The sequence below is a fragment of the Palaemon carinicauda genome, chromosome 45 (genome assembly GCF_036898095.1).
Source record: "Palaemon carinicauda isolate YSFRI2023 chromosome 45, ASM3689809v2, whole genome shotgun sequence".
Lineage (NCBI taxonomy): Eukaryota > Metazoa > Arthropoda > Malacostraca > Decapoda > Palaemonidae > Palaemon > Palaemon carinicauda.
In genome coordinates this window covers 15533012-15550511 of record NC_090769.1, presented here as the reverse complement: position 1 = coordinate 15550511, position 17500 = coordinate 15533012, and positions in this window count along the sequence as shown.

The following is a 17500-nucleotide window of genomic DNA, read 5'->3' as shown; positions in this document are numbered from 1 at the left end:
AAGTTTCTGATGCATGAGAAAATACAGGTAGGACCATCGGGTTAAATACTTTTCTTTTTAGAGAAAGTAGCCTTTTACTTTTCATAACCTCATTTTGTTTACCAGAAGCTCTCCATCCCATGCTTATCTTTCCTTTAATTTCAGGTTTATGTCCTGGAGAAACATTTACTGTCTGTCATAAAGTATATTAATTGAAAATCTCTAGAAGTTCGTCCATAAACCTTACAGTATTTGTTGTTACTGCATTTTTATTGAACAATATCTTAGTTTTATTCATATTCAATTTTCAGTAATACATTTCTTCTGCATTGAAATCTATCATCTTTTGAAATTCCTCCTATGATTCACTAAACAAAACTACGCCATTTACAAATTTTAAGTTGTTAAAGTAATCCTCATTAATATTGATTCCTACATGTCCCCAAAATAAATTTTTTAAAACTTCTGAGCATACTGTGAACAGCTTAGTAGAGATGGGGCCTACCTGCCTAACTCCTTTCTAAATCAAATTTTCTCGTTATCTTTATGTAGTTTTAGGATTGCTGCACTACCCGTATAAATATCTTCAAGTGTTCTATCATAAGATTCATCTACTATTTGCTTTTAAAGAGCTTCCAGTATTACTGAAGTTTTGACAGAATCAAAAGTTTTCTCATAATCTATATATGCTATACATAGTGGCTTCTTATATACTGTTGATTTTTCAATTAGCTGGTTATTCATATTTCTTCTTCAACAAACGATATTCACACGCTATTATGTAATCATGCATATACTTTTATAGAAAAGTTAAGGTTTTGTGAAAACTTTCATTATTCCTTCTAGAAAAAGTTATTTTGTTTCAGTGTTGTTATTTAGGACATAAGTAGCAATCTTTAATCGTCCTGTGATAAACTAGATGTCGTTTGTGTATATTTCCTTAGGTTAGAAACGGAACTAGGGTATATTATTCCTAGAAATTACCTATTAAATTTCTTCTCTCCCGGCGTTTGGTTTTAAACACGGAAGTTAAATGTGATTATTTAACAAGAGAAATTGGCCGTCTTCAAGTTATATCTAAGATACAAACACTTGGATTAATCTAAGGAAAGTTTCAAGGATATTAAGTATAACTGTTATATTCCAGTAATTTATTTCCTAATGGAAATGACATATATAGAGCAATAATATTCTTGGCCACAAGTTTCTACTACAATATTTTTATCTATCACATATATATATATATATATATATATATATATATATATATATATATATATATATATACACATATATGTATATACATATGGATATATATATATATATATAATACCTAATTTCTTAAATTAATATACTATAGCTCCGCTCTGTCCTAAGGAAATATACAGTACACAGAGGACATTTACATTATCACAGAACGGTTACAAATTGTTATCTATGTCTTTCATATCAACTCTGAAGCAACATACTGGCTACTAGTAGGAATAATATAAGTTCTCACCAAACCTCAACTTACCTAACAAAGATACATTTGATTGCATGGTAAGTTCGGATATCTTTGGGTGAAGAAGGAATGTATACAAAAATGGTCGAAACGGCAGAACTGCTGTATTAAAAGTGATTCTCTCTCTCTCTCTCTCTCTCTCTCTCTCTCTCTCTCTCTCTCTCTCTCTCTCTCTCTCTCTCTCTCTCTCTCTCTCTCTCTCTCTCTACGAAATTCATCCCAGCAGCCACGGGGTGATGTTAGAGCAAATCAAGAAATAGATATTTTGCACTTAGAATTAATAAATATAAGCAAATTAAGTAAAAGTAAATAAGTATAAGTAGAACCTATCACTTACCAACCGTGGCCATGGAAATGGTGGCGACATCAAATAAAGAACCTCTCAACAGCAACACCATAAAATGACTGTAGATGTATAGGTTGTAATCAGTAAAGCTGACAATGGAGATGGCATGCGTTTAAGCTACAAGTATTGACTGGGTCAATGATGCAATACATAGCTTCCTACTTTATCATCACAGAGAACCTATTTAGCTTAGTCTCTACACTATTTAGAAGTATCACCAACTCACACATAAAAAATTAACAGATCTGATGGGCAGTTCCAAATTATTCCTATTTTAAGGAAACTTAAAGGAGTGTCGGTTTCTTTTACCCAGACCTGAGACTTTAATTCAAACGAGGATTTTAAGGCAATAAAAAGCTTAATACAGCACTGTAAAGAAATAGCGATAGATGAGATGTGCAAAAGAAGATATAAAAATCTGTGATAATGTGGAATGTCAAGAGACTTGAAAGAGATAATAAGGGTAACATGAAATAATTGAATGATTATTAAAATTCTACCTATAACAAACGCGATAAGAGATTAAACTATAAGTACCTCCCAGGATTGTTGCTTAAAATCTTTAAGAATCTTTTTAATAATAGATTTTTCTTCAAGGAAGACTTGTATGGGAAATTAAGTTTTATTTCCAATATTTGTTATGGAAAATGACTAAAACATAAATTAAATATCTAAAGCATTGAGCTAAAACTGGACATTCTTGATAGCCAAAATGTACCCTTTACAATTTAATATATAGGTTGCTACGTTGAGACTTTCCCAAAGAAATACAGTTGATAAAATACCATCCAAAAGCGCATTCTGAAATTAAACAATAGAGATATACCAATTTTCTTCCCAAATGATTCAGAGGATTGTGTATATAAAACAGCCTATATCTAGAATTATGTAATAATTAACTCTGCAAAATCCAGCCCAAAATATCCCCTAGGTGCTACAGTTTCATGCAGAATCCTACTCAAAAATTGCTAAAAGTGCGTTAAGCGAAAAATAAAATATGTTTCGTCGGCCAAAATATATTCTATTAGTAAATGGAAATTAATATAAACTACAGTTAGCATCCGCCTTTTACTAAGTCCTCCTTAAAATGCTATTTCAACAACTTAAGCAAACAAACAATAGATGACAGACGCAATATACTGGTAATGCCTATTGGCTATAATTCACACCAGTGTTAATCGAATTTGTGTGAATGCAATTTTTCTATCAGGAAAAATCCCCGTTTTACGGAATTCGCTGTATGCTTGTTATCTGAATAACAGTGTGACAAAACTATTTTATCTTTCAAATGGTGAACTTCTCTAGAATGCTTTATTCTGCCTACTGTTCTCTGGTCTTCAAAAATCAAGAGAAAAAAATCACATGATTTTTTTTTTGACGGAGAGAGAGAGAGAGAGAGAGAGAGAGAGAGAGAGAGAGAGAGAGAGAGAGAGAGAGAGAGAGAGAGATCTACTGCAGTTTCCCCAGAATAGCCCAAATATATAAAAATAGCTTTCAGGAAGCAAGTCTATTACTCTTATGTGGCGAAGTCTCCACTCAACCAGGCGCCACCTCCCCCCCCCCTTTTTTTTTAATATGCAAAATACATACGAATTATCCGTGACCAAGCATAGTCCGCTAACGTTCAATAGATTGAGACTCAAAGTAAGAGATGAGATTGGCAAAAATACGAAACAAAATTTCAGGTAAAGTTTTGGTCATACTTTCCATAATGCCTTCAATGTTACACTTAAGGTTAAAAAGATTCACTGAGAGATCTTCCTGTTTAGTAGATCAATTCTGTCATTGCGTGGCAACTTTCTCCCTCCTATTTCAAATATGTTTTCTTGTTATCATTTCAGATAAGCCTGTAATATAGCATGTCACTTACATTTCTTTCAATTTTCCTCCATGATTAGATCCATTACAACCTTTAAACTTCGCATTGTCCTCCATTCACAATGCACAAAGTTCCTATTTGCAAAATTGTATTTTTCACCACATATATATTGTCATCTTGTAATTAACTTAACATGTTTTTATTCCAAATAAATAATATAGAAAGTTTGAAATTAAACAAAAATTCTGTTTTCCCGAACTATACATGTGCTCAAACTGCTGTACATACAAGTAATCATTTTCATTCATTTTCCAGATTTTATATTTTGAATAACTATCACCTACTCAGAGTCAAGAGTATGCTCTATTAGCAATTTATAACCCTTCACTACCACCATTCGAATTTAATTACCATATCAAATTTTTATGCGTTATATATATTTTTTTCATTCCCACCGTCTAAGGAAAACCCTATGGAAAACGATTATTAATAATTATTCTGATCTCTTGTTGTCTCAAAGTACCCTTTAGTCTCTTTTAGTATCCAATACCACTGTAGAAAAAGGCTTCTCTTCTCCCAACGATACCCGACCTAAATAGAAACGGATCGCTATGATTTCCTCTATCAAACTTAATTTTCCATAAGCCATCTTAATATCTTCCATTACTTTCAAATACTAATCAGAATCTAAAGATATATACTTTCTAATGGACCACAGACTTCACTAACTTATAACGACAGAAAGTTTCTTGCTTACTTGACAGCATCCCGAAAAAGACTTGTCTCTATCATATACAAAACAGTATTACATTGATTATGAGATGCTTACAAATATTACCAATACATACGGTCTCTTTGTTCTGCGCAGCCGTCATCCCTGGCATAGCCAAATAACTCATTCAAGCTCCTCCCTCATCCATAGGCTACTTTCATTGGCATTTATCTCAAAGTGATCTTTAACCTAAAAAAGGACTGGTTAATATTCAATATATCTCATTACAACCATCTATCACGTAACTGTTAATATACCTTCTCTTATACTTCAAATTGCCATGCATGTCAGCAACCGGCATAATGCACTGCTGACAAACGTTATCAGTAGGCTAATTCCCATCACGTTTCGTGGACTAAGTCCAGTCCACACTGGACAGACTCGTCCTTCAGGAACCTCATCTGGTTGTAATTCCAGGAGAGATCAAGTGAGAGGCGCCAGTCATCTTCTTATGCAATGTCTTGAAATTGGTTCCATCCGGTATCAGAGCGGAACTGAGTCACAGTAAGTTTGCTTTTGAGAAACCCAGGGTTTTTCGCCTAAAAATCAAAGGGGTTTTAATAACTTCTCATGTAGTAATTATCGGAACTATAAGTCCCAACAAAGTTTAAATCTTACATCAACGATTCCAAAGTGTGACAATCATTCTTGTCCTGTTTTCTCTAATCATTCAGAGAAGAAAGAAAGTCTGAAGCTAGTTTTTTTATATGATCCGGGAAAGTCACTGGAACTGACATTCAAATTAAAGATTTTCATTCTCACAAAGTCATCAAACTCACATTCATTGTTTCCTAGACATCGGTAGAGAGTACAGCTCACAGTTCACATTCAAATATTAATCAACTTATGTCATCAAATTAAGTGGAATATCTATTCAAGCTGAAGTTTTTATTTCCATCATCAACTGGATAATAAGGATTTCAGTCAAATCATGAATGTCTTCTTTCATTTCAGGCTATTAAGTGATACTCGCGGAATAAAAATTTCTGTCCTCATACCCTCCATTAAAAGTAGGTTTCTTCTCACCGTATCGTTAAAAGTAGGTTTTAAACCAACAATTAAGTGGAACTAATATTCGAACTAGGGTTTTTCCGTTTTTAATATCTAGCTGAGCGAAGCAATCAAACTTAACGTTTTTACTTCTGTCACATCACCCAGAGGAGAATAGAACTCATAGGTCAAAGTTGAAAAACCCATGGTTTTCTTCTCATTCAGTACAGCAAAAGTTGATGATGTAAGTCAATCCAAGGTTTATTCTTCTCAAAACCTTCTGTCTTTCCGTATATCATCAAATGGAGATTGAATTAAATAATTAAACACAGTCTTTCCATTATATATTATTTTAAAGAACAAAACAAAAGAATGTTGCTATCTTTAAGGTTTAAGGCAGCATTTGGAATGCACGTTCGTCAAAGAACTGCTATTGAGCTAAGCACCTACATAAATGACATGCATTAGATGAAAATCCTTCTTACTAAATCCAGCTTTCCACGCATGCCTATCATATTTCAATAACGCTGACAACACACTACCTGGTCTCGTATTATTATTAGTATTATTATTATTATAACTTGCTAAGCTACAACCCTAATTGGAAAAGCCGGATGCTATAAGCCCAGGGGCCCCAACAGGGAAAATAGCCCAGTGAGGAAAGGAAAAAAAGGAAAAATAACATATTTTAAGAACAGTAACAACACCAAAATAAACATTTCCTTTATAAATTATAAACACTTTAATAATACAATATGAAAAGAAACTAGATAGGACAGTGTGCCCGAGTGTACCCTCAAGCAAGAGAACTCCAACCCAAGACAGTCGAACACCATGGTACATAGGTTATGGCAATACCCAAGACTAGATAACAATGGTTTGATTTTGGAGTGTCCTTCTCCTAGAAGAGCTGCTTACCATAGCTAAAGAGTCTCTTCTCCTCTGACCAAGAGGAAAGTATCCACTGAACAATTACAGTGCAGTAGTTAACCCCTTCGGTGAAAGAAGAATTGTCTGGTAATCTCAGTGTTGTCAGATGTATGAGGACAGAGGAGAGTCTGTAAAGAATAGGCCAGGCTATTCGGTAAATGCGTAGGCAAAGAGAAAATGAACCGTAACTAGAGAGGAGGATCCAATGTAGTACTGTATGGCAAGTCAAAGGACCTCATAACTCTCTAAAGGTAGTATCTCAAAGGGGGCTGGTGCCTTTGCCAACCTACAACCTATGTAGAATAACGACACCATCAATCTTCATTACAGTTGTTTTTCATTGTTCTTATGAGAATTTAGTTATTTGTATCCTGTATCTTCAACTTTTGTTATAGTCACACATAATCTCATGCTCCTGGTAAAATTTCAATGGCTTCGTTATTCACTGACTGTGCAGTCACTACTGATTACAATACTTTGACATTCTTCTCTCCCCTTATCTCTCTTAATCTGTATATATATGCATAAATAAAGATATATATATATATATATACACAGACATATATATATATATATATATATATATATATATATATATATATATATATATATATATATATATATATATACACAAACTGTATGTGTGTGAGAGAGAGAGAGAGAGAGAGAGAGAGAGAGAGAGAGAGAGAGAGAGAGAGAGAGAGAGAGAGGGTATGTGTGTGTGTTACTTACGTTGCATACATGTTCCTTTTTGTTCAAGAATCAATGCAATTCAAACGTGGTTCCTCAGATTGCTAGCAGGAAGCATAACCAATAACGTCACGACACACACACGCACGCACACACACACACACACACATACATATATATATATATATATATATATATATATATATATATATATATATATATATATATATACAGTATATGTATATGTATATATATATATATATATATATATATATATGTATACATATGTATACGTATATATATGTATATGTATGTGTGTCTATGTGTATATATATATGTATGTGTATATATATATGTGTATATGTATATATATGTATATATATGTATAGTTATATATATATATGTGTGTATATATATGTATATATGTATATGTATTTGTATATGTATAAATATGTATTTGTATATGTATAAATATGTATATGTATAAATATGCATATGTATATATATGTATATGTATATACATACGTATGCATATATAAGTGTATATATATATATATATATATACACATATATATATGTATGTGTATATGCATGTGTATATATATGTACATATGTCTATATATGTGTATATAAATATATATATATATATATATATATATATATATATATGTAAATGTATATATACACATATATATGCATATATGAGTATATATGTGTATATATGTATATATATGTATATATAAATATGTATATATATATATATATATATATATATGTATTTATAAATATGTATATACATGCATATGTATATGTATATATGCATGTGTGCGTTCTATTTCTTAACTCTGCCTTACAGTCGTTTCCAATGTAAAACTTTATCAAACTATTTAGAATTGTTTGCTATTCTACGATGATAAAATATAATTATTCCAAGAATACAAATATTTTTTATTAGCTTTTTACATATTCCAATTTTAATAAACATTGGTACCGATTAATATCACCATAAACGAGATACTTAATGATTAATAGGAAACGTTTTGATAAAAGATAAATGATTAAAATGATTCTAAATAAGAAAAATACTTAAAAAATGTCGGGATAATCTTTCAATACAGACCTACAGGAAAGTTCATATTCATTGAATATTAAAAATCCCTGGACAAATGGAATGAAACGGAGCAACTGAGCCATAATGATACTAGAGCTTTCAAAAATTGGCAGTGAATAATCTTTCCATATTATATAATATACATCAGGATGTTTTAAAATCCATACGATGTAAGGCCTCAATTGTGTGATTTTATAGATTAACACCCATATAATATACGTGCAAACTTCTATATAGAACAAAATATAGAATAATAACCACAGGAGATGGCTAAGTCTAACTTTTGTATATGCACCAGAGGACCGCAATAGTACAGCCAAGCTTCGGCACTCTCTTCTTGCTTATTTTCTTCCTGTTTGGACTGCATGACACTAATAGATTACTACACAGCATCACGGGCATTGCTTAAAAAATTAGTATAGTAAATAGAAATATGCAGTATATAGAATATCATTAAAAAAACAATAATTTCTTATGGTATAAATAGCTTTACAGATATTTTCTCTTTCATTTATGTTTTGTTTTTTACTGATTTATTTATTTATTTATTTATTTTTTTGAAGTGCTTTTATAGTTAATGTTCGTATTTTCTATTTCAAATAATTATCAAAAGATTAAATATTACAAAATGATTAAGTGAAGAAAAATAACTAGATTATCCTCTTAAAAAGAGCTGCAAAGCTGCAAATCTGTGAAAACACATTTGTAGTAATCTTTATTATAAGATTTCATGGGAAATATAATGAAAAACTTAACATATTTCATTACAAAATATAAAACATAAAATTGTTAAATCGCGATCATATATATCTTTCTAAAGGTGATGAAACTTTACTATAGTGAATAGTACAATCAGGTTAAATCCTTAATAAACATTTATTGTTATATACAAAAAAAAAAAAAAAAATTGAGCATGTCAAAGAATAAGTTATGAATCTATTTTTCACTGACATTTCATATCTTCCAAGAATATGTCAAGGTCTTGCCTTATGCACATATAAAACCGAATTTTTTTTTTTATTTCTTTAAAATATCGTTATAACTATATCTTCCTCGACATAAATTGTAATCCCAATTCCAAACTCACTGGTCTGACTCTGTAAAGGAGAGAACACTTCTCTCTCTCTCTCTCTCTCTCTCTCTCTCTCTCTCTCTCTCTCTCTCTCTCTCTCTCTCTCTCTCTCTCTCGACTTTTATTTGGGTTGTTTATTTCACTGCACCGTTTTGTCACAGGTTGTTAATTCGTTAATAATACCCTAGCATCGCAATTAGAGGGGGTTCAGCACTCGAGCACGAGTGAAGTAACTTGAGTAACTACGTGAAACAAAGTTCCTTATAAACACCAGTGCTTCAGTTCAACTGACAGTAAAATGACGCTTTAGGTGCCAGTTGCTTTGCTGCGGGTCGTTGCTGAAGGACAGATGGGTAAAATAACAGAATAGACGTTTCCTCAAGGAAGAAGAAGGTGCGTGCCTGTAATTTCAACTGGACCTCCCTAGAAATACTATGAACATATTTGCTCTGGTAGTGACACAGTCCAGTTCAGAATGAAAATTCCATAATTAGATCGTAGACTTTGAGAAAATCGAGAAAGAATGAGGATATCCTTCTGAAGTTGATTATAAAACAGCAATTTCAAAAGTAATTATAATCAAAATGCGACAATTGAAGTCAGGAATTTTTATGATACCTCTCATAACGAAGTTTCAAAAAAAATCTATCAAGTAACACAAAGACAATTGGAAAAGAGAGTAGGAACTAGTCCAGCCGATGTAGTTTTAACTCCATGTATGATCAAACAAATTTAGAAATAAAAACCAAAATTCCCCAAAAAATAAATAAATCCAGGATAGTTTTGCAAGTTAGGCTAATTCCAAATCTGAATAATTTGTCAATATTTTCCGCTCAAAACTATACCAGTAGGCTTTACCGATACACATGATGAGGGATTAGTATGCAGCGGAGGGTCTGTAAAACAAGCTCTAAAATCCAATCTTTTGCGCTAAAAACGATAATACCTATTGTATTTCATTCATCGCCTTGGATCAGAATTGGGTCAAACTAATCACTATTCATACTTTTAACTACTTTTAGGCAACACGGTTAGCTGTTTATTACGGTCTTCCTCAAGTAATGTAGACAATGGGGATTCCTAAATTATTGGTTCTCGATGTCTCATATTCGAGTGGCACGTTTAAAGGTCACTCATCAATGGCAGAAGCAAGGGACAGTGACATTGCCCTATCGAGCATGACAATACCCTAGAAACTGATCATATATACATATGATCAGCGCCCAAGCCCCCCTCCACCCAAGCAAGAACCAAGGAGGGCTGGGAAATGTCTGCTTGATGACTCAGCAGACAAATCTTCAGGCTCCCCCAAAACCCCCATCCTTAGCTCACAAGGATGGTGAGGTTCCAGCGACCAAAGGAACTAACCAGTTTGAGCGGGACTTGAACCCGTCTGTCGATCACCAGTCAGGGACGTCATATATGTTTTAGCAACTCCAAAGTTCTGAGCTTTTACAATTCAGCAACTTTTTAAAATCTTTTTGAAATTGCGATATGCTTCTTTTATATCAAACCTTAAGACAATATATCGGGAAAAAAAAAATTGACGTAGGTGAGAATTTATTTTTTTCATCATAATCTATCTCTCTTCTAAATGTCTTACCCTGATTCCCCAGTAGGATGAAAAGGTTAGATAATATATATATATATATATATATATATATATATATATATATATATATATATATATATATATATATATATATATATATATATATGAAGTAATTCTATATTCAACCATCTCTATCAACCTTTGTTACATCTTCCTTAACTATCTCATCTAATAATCTATAGCTTTTTTTTTTTAAATAGAAATCAACTATTATCATCAGCAAACATTATAATAAATAAAATTTTTCACGAACTTTTCGACAGAGAAGATAATCCTTTTTTTTTCTTTTTTTTTAAAGACGACGACGACATATCTTGTTACTTAATTAATGAATGAAAATATTTCACAGCTATACAGTCAAATAAATATAAGAAAGACCCACTATTCCACAAATTTATCCGAATATTTAAAAAAAATATTTTCCGCGTCACAGAAACTTATATGCCCTATCAGTAGATTACCTTGTACACTTTACATCTTTATCCTTTACCTCAGGATTTCAATTACCATAACGTACAACAGCATAGAAAACTGAAATATTCTATTACCACGTGTACATAACACGTGGTACGCCTAATAATAAAGTATGGATCCTTTTTATCAGTAAAGAAAATCCTAAATTTTCAACAGAATAATTAATTGTTTAAAAAAATACATATTTTTCCAACTTAGTCAAGTTGGATGTTGTATTTAACAATGTCCACATAAGTTAGGAGCCTTAAAAATATGAAGGTATAAAGTCATGAATTCCTAGCATGTCAAGAACGAAGTATAAAATTGAATATACAGAAAATGATAAAATAGAGAAATATTTATTTCCGGGTGTAATAAACTAAAATAAAAAAGGCTAAAGGGAAGAGACGAAAATACTACGCATTACGCAGGTTAATCCTTTGGAAGATCATAGTTTTAATAATGTAATCTATGAGATACTTCTTATGACAGTTTCTGTAATTTGACCTAGTTTCTGTGACATTATTGCAGCTTCTTCGCTCATATTCCAGATAATACCTTTTACTATTTAAAGATTCGTAAGCTACACAGGAACATATCAAGAGTGATGTAAATCTTCCCCCTTCCAGTTAGTTATGTGGTCCTCAAGAGGACTTAATTGCTTAGATGCATAACCAAGAAACTAAACTATTTGTAACTGAGTAATTTTGATTGTTTAATTTAAATATGTAGAGTACCGATCACAGATATTTCCTATGTACTTAGTTAGAACCTACTTTCAGAATTTTTCATGCGGCCAGGAAAAAATGCCATTTAGATTCATTGATATAACAATACCGGATTATCTTATTTACCAACTTAAATGGAAAATTGAATAAATAATCTTAAAATTAATAACTGATGAAAACGGTGTAAAAGATAATGAAAAAAAAACCTCTTCGTGTTTCAAAAACCTGAAATCTGACGTAGGATAAACAACATTCTTTAAGAAATACGTAACCATTCCTTCTCTGTAACTCTCATCTATTTATTTACACTTTCCCACTTTTCGTCTTCCACTGTTGTCCCTAATCCTCTTTTCTTCGTCCATTCCCCATTCACTCTTTCAAACTTTAACATTTGTAAGTAGAACAGTAACTCCACTCTCTTTATCATCCAAAAACTTTTGGTCCATGAAGTGGTGTTCTACAGCCCTTTCGTCCCACCATCCTCCCAAAGGCTAAGAGCAATGAGAGTTCTCCGCTCTCCAGTTACATCATAAACTTTGGAGGTAATTTGTCTTTTCCCTTGCTTCGTCCAGAACGGAGAGAATAGAGGGTACCAAAAGTAACACCGTCTCGTGTGCTAGCGTCTGCGAATTCAAAGACACATACCAGCAGGATTGGCATAAATTTCGTTGCACGTAAATATATGTCTCGATTAACAACAGATGTTCCCACATGGACAAGGGGTCTAAAAGGAGGAGCGAACGATATGCCCATGAATCTGCAACATCCCCGTGGACACACGCAGTTCGAGAACCTGAAACCCATCGAAACAAATCTACCAGAATATTCAGATAGAATAAGGTGGGGGGTGGGGTGCAGGATGGGACACTCTAAGGGAAGGATGAGGAATAGGAGGGAGGAGTTTCGGGTTTGGGAGTGGGGGACGGGAGAGGAGGAGGAGGAGTAGGAAGAGGCGGGAGGTCATGGGAGATCCAACTGGTTTTCCCCTTGTTCCCCCTTTACCTGGCCTTCATTAAAACAAAGCCGCATAACATTTTCTGATAATTGGTGAGCTTAATGGAGAGCAATAGCGGAGAATTATTCGCCATCATCTCTGGACCCAGATGCGATGCCCCTATGGGCGATCTCGTTCCGCTGCCTCCGGTCGTCATGGCAACAATGTGTTTGTTAGCCAACGTTTCAACCAATTAGCCAACGGCTCACTGATTTAAATCATCCAGACGAATTTAACAACTCGCGTCGTTTTGCTACAGGACTCAGGTTTAATCTCGCATGCTGATGGGCCCCACATTTCGGAAGGGATTAGTTTCCCAGCCTACAATGTCCACATATCTCTTTTTCTTTCTTTTCTGTCTTTCTCTTCTCTCTCTCGACTACCGTTTTTTATTTTTATGATTTTAAGTGTCGTCTCGCCAGTCCCGTACCCTCTAGAACGGGGTTCAGCCGTCCCCACGAGGAAAAGGGAAAAAATAGGATATTTATTTTTTTAAGTCAAATGAATAAAAAAAAAAATTGGTGAGTACAAAGACTATGAGGAATTACTGGACAAAAAATTGTGACATGCCTAAGTTTTTTTTAATGAAATAAACAGGTCTGTACTTTAAGGATACTAATTAAGTTTACAGTTGAACACAAACAAGAAAACTTAATCAGACTAGCTAATTAGGTTATTCAAAAAAATTGATCCTTTCATTTTTCTGAAATTCACAAACTTCTTTTTTATTTCTACTTGCTACTGGGGTTTTCCTAACTAGATTGCGAAAGCAATACATCCGAAGGTTTTTCTCTTTTATCAAAACTACTCAACCTACAAACGAAAATGTGGTCACTGTGAATAAAAACTGAAAAAAGACGAATGTTAAGTTGACAAAAAAAAAAAAAAAAAAAACTAGAGTAAAAGTTTCTAAAGATTATTTGAAACGTCATGCAATGACTATCTTTTCACTCCTTGCCTTGCGTCAATTTTACAGTATATGCTAGGTACCGCCACTTGCTACTTAATAACATCAGTAATTTTATTATTGTTTTACAATATATTCCATCATACTACCTTTGCTAACAATCATCCTTCTCAACTTGCTCGTATTACACTACACCTTTCGTTAATTTCCAATGGCCTACACTTCCAATCTTGTTATTTTGCTTTCATTTCATCTCATTATTTTCCTACTCTCTCTACTTTTTAAACACTAGTTACTTCTTGCTGTTTTCTTAAGAACCGCTTCCGCACTACTTATAAATAAAATCGCTTTCCTTCGCCACTTGCTAATCCTCTTACCTTTTCCTTTTTCTCTACGTGGTAATCTTTAATCACTTTTATGTTCTATTCCCTTAATCATAAACTACAAAGAATTTCTATTTTCTTTCACTCAAATCTTCCATCTTTAGCTTTTATATTCTTTTTACATTCCTCCCCTCTTCTCCTTAAAGCACTTCTTATTCTTACTTCATAAGTCTTTCTTAACCTAGCATATTGACACCTTCATATACACTACTTTCCTTTATTTTTATTTATTCTTTTATCGTTATTTTTAACTCTTTTTTTTCTTTTACACTTGCCATATACTCTAATGTCTAAGAAATAAATCTTATAATTTCAGGGCTCTTCATCTTTCCAAATACCTATTAAGTTTTTATTTCTTACACCATCCTCTTTACCTTCTTAGGTATTCTTAAACTAACATTCTTAACCTAATCTTCTTCCTATATTCTCCTCCTCATGTAACTTTTAGCCACACATGAAGATATATACTGGAATTATATGTCATTCTAAAGATACAATCCCAAGAAAATTTACCGGAAAGCTCCTGTCAACCTCTTGAACATTGCAAGAAAAACTTCAAAAGTGAAAATTATTTTCGGATATAGTTCTCTTGCTTGAGGGTTCACTCGGATACACTGTTCTATCTTATTTCTCTCCTTTAATTTTTTTTTCTTTTTTTAAGTTTTTACAGTTTACATATGAAAGATCTAATTTAATGTTGTTACTGTTCTGAAAATATCTTATATTACGTGTTAGTTACATCTCTTGCAGTTTATTTATTTCTTTATTTCCTTTCCTTACTGGTATATTTTTTTCTGTTGGTTCCCTTGGGCTTATAGCATCCTTCTTTTTCAACTGAGGTTGTAGCTTAGCTAGTAATAATAATAATAATAATAATAATAATAATACCCAACAGCATATGAAAAAATCCTCATTTCTGTCCGCAACATCAAATGGATTAACTTTTTTAACAATGAGCTCTTATGCCCATTTATCTATTTTTAAAGAAAGCAGTCCAAACGCGACCAGACACCGAAACAGATCTACACGGAACCACTCTCTCCAAACAGGGGAAATAATGTATTGTCATAGAGACTTGCAACCTTGAAAGTGCAAAACAGTTTGAATTTTTATGACCTTCCCTTTCAAGTTCTTCAAGAAAACCAACACCTTTAGTCTGAGTCTCCAAACTTTCAAAGAGTACCCAACTTTTTATTCAATTTTACCTGCTTAAGTCTGATACATAAGCTTAACTTGCGTTTAACGAAATCAAAATTATGATGGCCAAACACGCTGTTGTAAATATTTCGCCGCTAATACAAGGACATGATTTATTCCATCTTTTTCGAATGTTTTGTTCATATATATCTATACACTAATGACGTCAATATACCCCTGAATTATTAGATTAAAATGAGTTGATTTCTTAATTTACTTGGTTTGGTTAAATCACAGAAATGGAAATAACAAATTGGGGGAAAAAAACTTTTAATTAAATGTTTTGTTCATCCAAATAAGGCATATATTTTATAGTTCGCCCTTACGGAGAGGTCTCAATTTATAAGTTACGATAAACTGATATAAGGGAGTGATTTTACATTACACCATGGTATATCTTTTAACTTGATCAGTTGGTTCCTAAAAACATTTAGACACTAATTCTTAGTCAAAATATACTTTCGGTGGAGATTCAAGGCAGGAAGCAATCAAGCAATTTCAAGGAATTTTAGGAATCATTTCAAAATGAGGGATAAAAGAAATTAGTGGGAAATGGCGTTGTTTCGGCAGAAGAAAAACGAAATATAAAGACTGTTTAAATATAAATGAATTAAAAGGCAAGAATCGAGTTTATCATAATACGCTCATCATATCATAATTACCTAACTCAGGGATGAGCCGTATTCACAAATACTAAATTAAGCATAATGATAATAAACATCAATAACTATAAGGTACAGAAAGCAGACACCCTTTATAGAAGAAATCACCATATCCTTTGAATAAACGATCTCTGGTAAATTACCTATTTTAAGTATTCAACTGAAAACTCATAAAGAATTATTATCCTATTACCTTGTTGAAGATTTTAGCAACATAAACTCTCTTAACATAGAAACCATAGTCAATTTCTTTTAATGAGGCGCATTTGCAACGACTCGCAGCGGTGCCCTTATATCTCGGAAAAGTTTCCTGATCGCTGATTGGTTAGAATTATCTCGTCCAACTAGTCAGCGATCAGGAAACTTTTCCGAGCTAAAAAGGCACCGCTGCGAGTCGGTGCAAATCTCCCTCGCTAAAAAAATTGACTATATATGAACACATCTTATTTACATTTGAAATAGCAAGAAAAATATTTCTCATATTTACCAAAGTTTCTAAATCTAAAACGAAATTAAGTCACTAGATCAATGTTCAATATCGACCACAGTCAAAAAACCAATTTGACCGCAGCCATAATTAATTGGTTTAATATTCGAACCTTCGAATAATGTCTTTATTAATTAAATTCCCTTTTCATCTTTTCAGTAAGTGTCGCTTTTCGCAACGAATTCCAAGCTCTGGTTATCTCATTTGCCAAATATTTCCAACAAAATAGTTTTCATTAAATTACTAATGTTATTTTTCCTTATTTCCAGTCACTGCCATGACATGACTTCCAGTAATCAGTGCCTCAGCTTTTCCAGACATTAGCATTTTTTTGTACCCCGTTACCGTGCTTTTATCGCTTCTAATTAGCATTCATCATTGTCCTTCCAACTGATCCGACTCTGGCTTTGCAGTCCATCTAATCAAGCGTTTTTATCTTCATTTTTCAAAAACAAACGAATGTGCGTTCCTATGGGGCAGATATAGATAGCATTCCAATGAGGATTTCCGATCGCATTTCAACTGCATCGGTATCTCTTGAACTTATGTGACTTTCGCATTCATGAATGAGGGGAAGCAACACACATATCTAAATAAAAGTAGTTAAATATGAAATATTACATAGAAAGTATTTAATGTAAATATTCACAGCATATCACATACGAAGAAAAGACGTTAATCGTTTACCCGAGTAAAAATCCGCTTCAGCTAGTTTTCGTTCCGACTAGCCACAAGTTAGATATTATATATATTCAATACAAGAACGCACTGCTAAACGTCAAGAGTAAAACATTATTAAAAACGTCTCCAAAAACGAAGGAAAGCAATTTGCTATATATATATATATATATATATATATATATA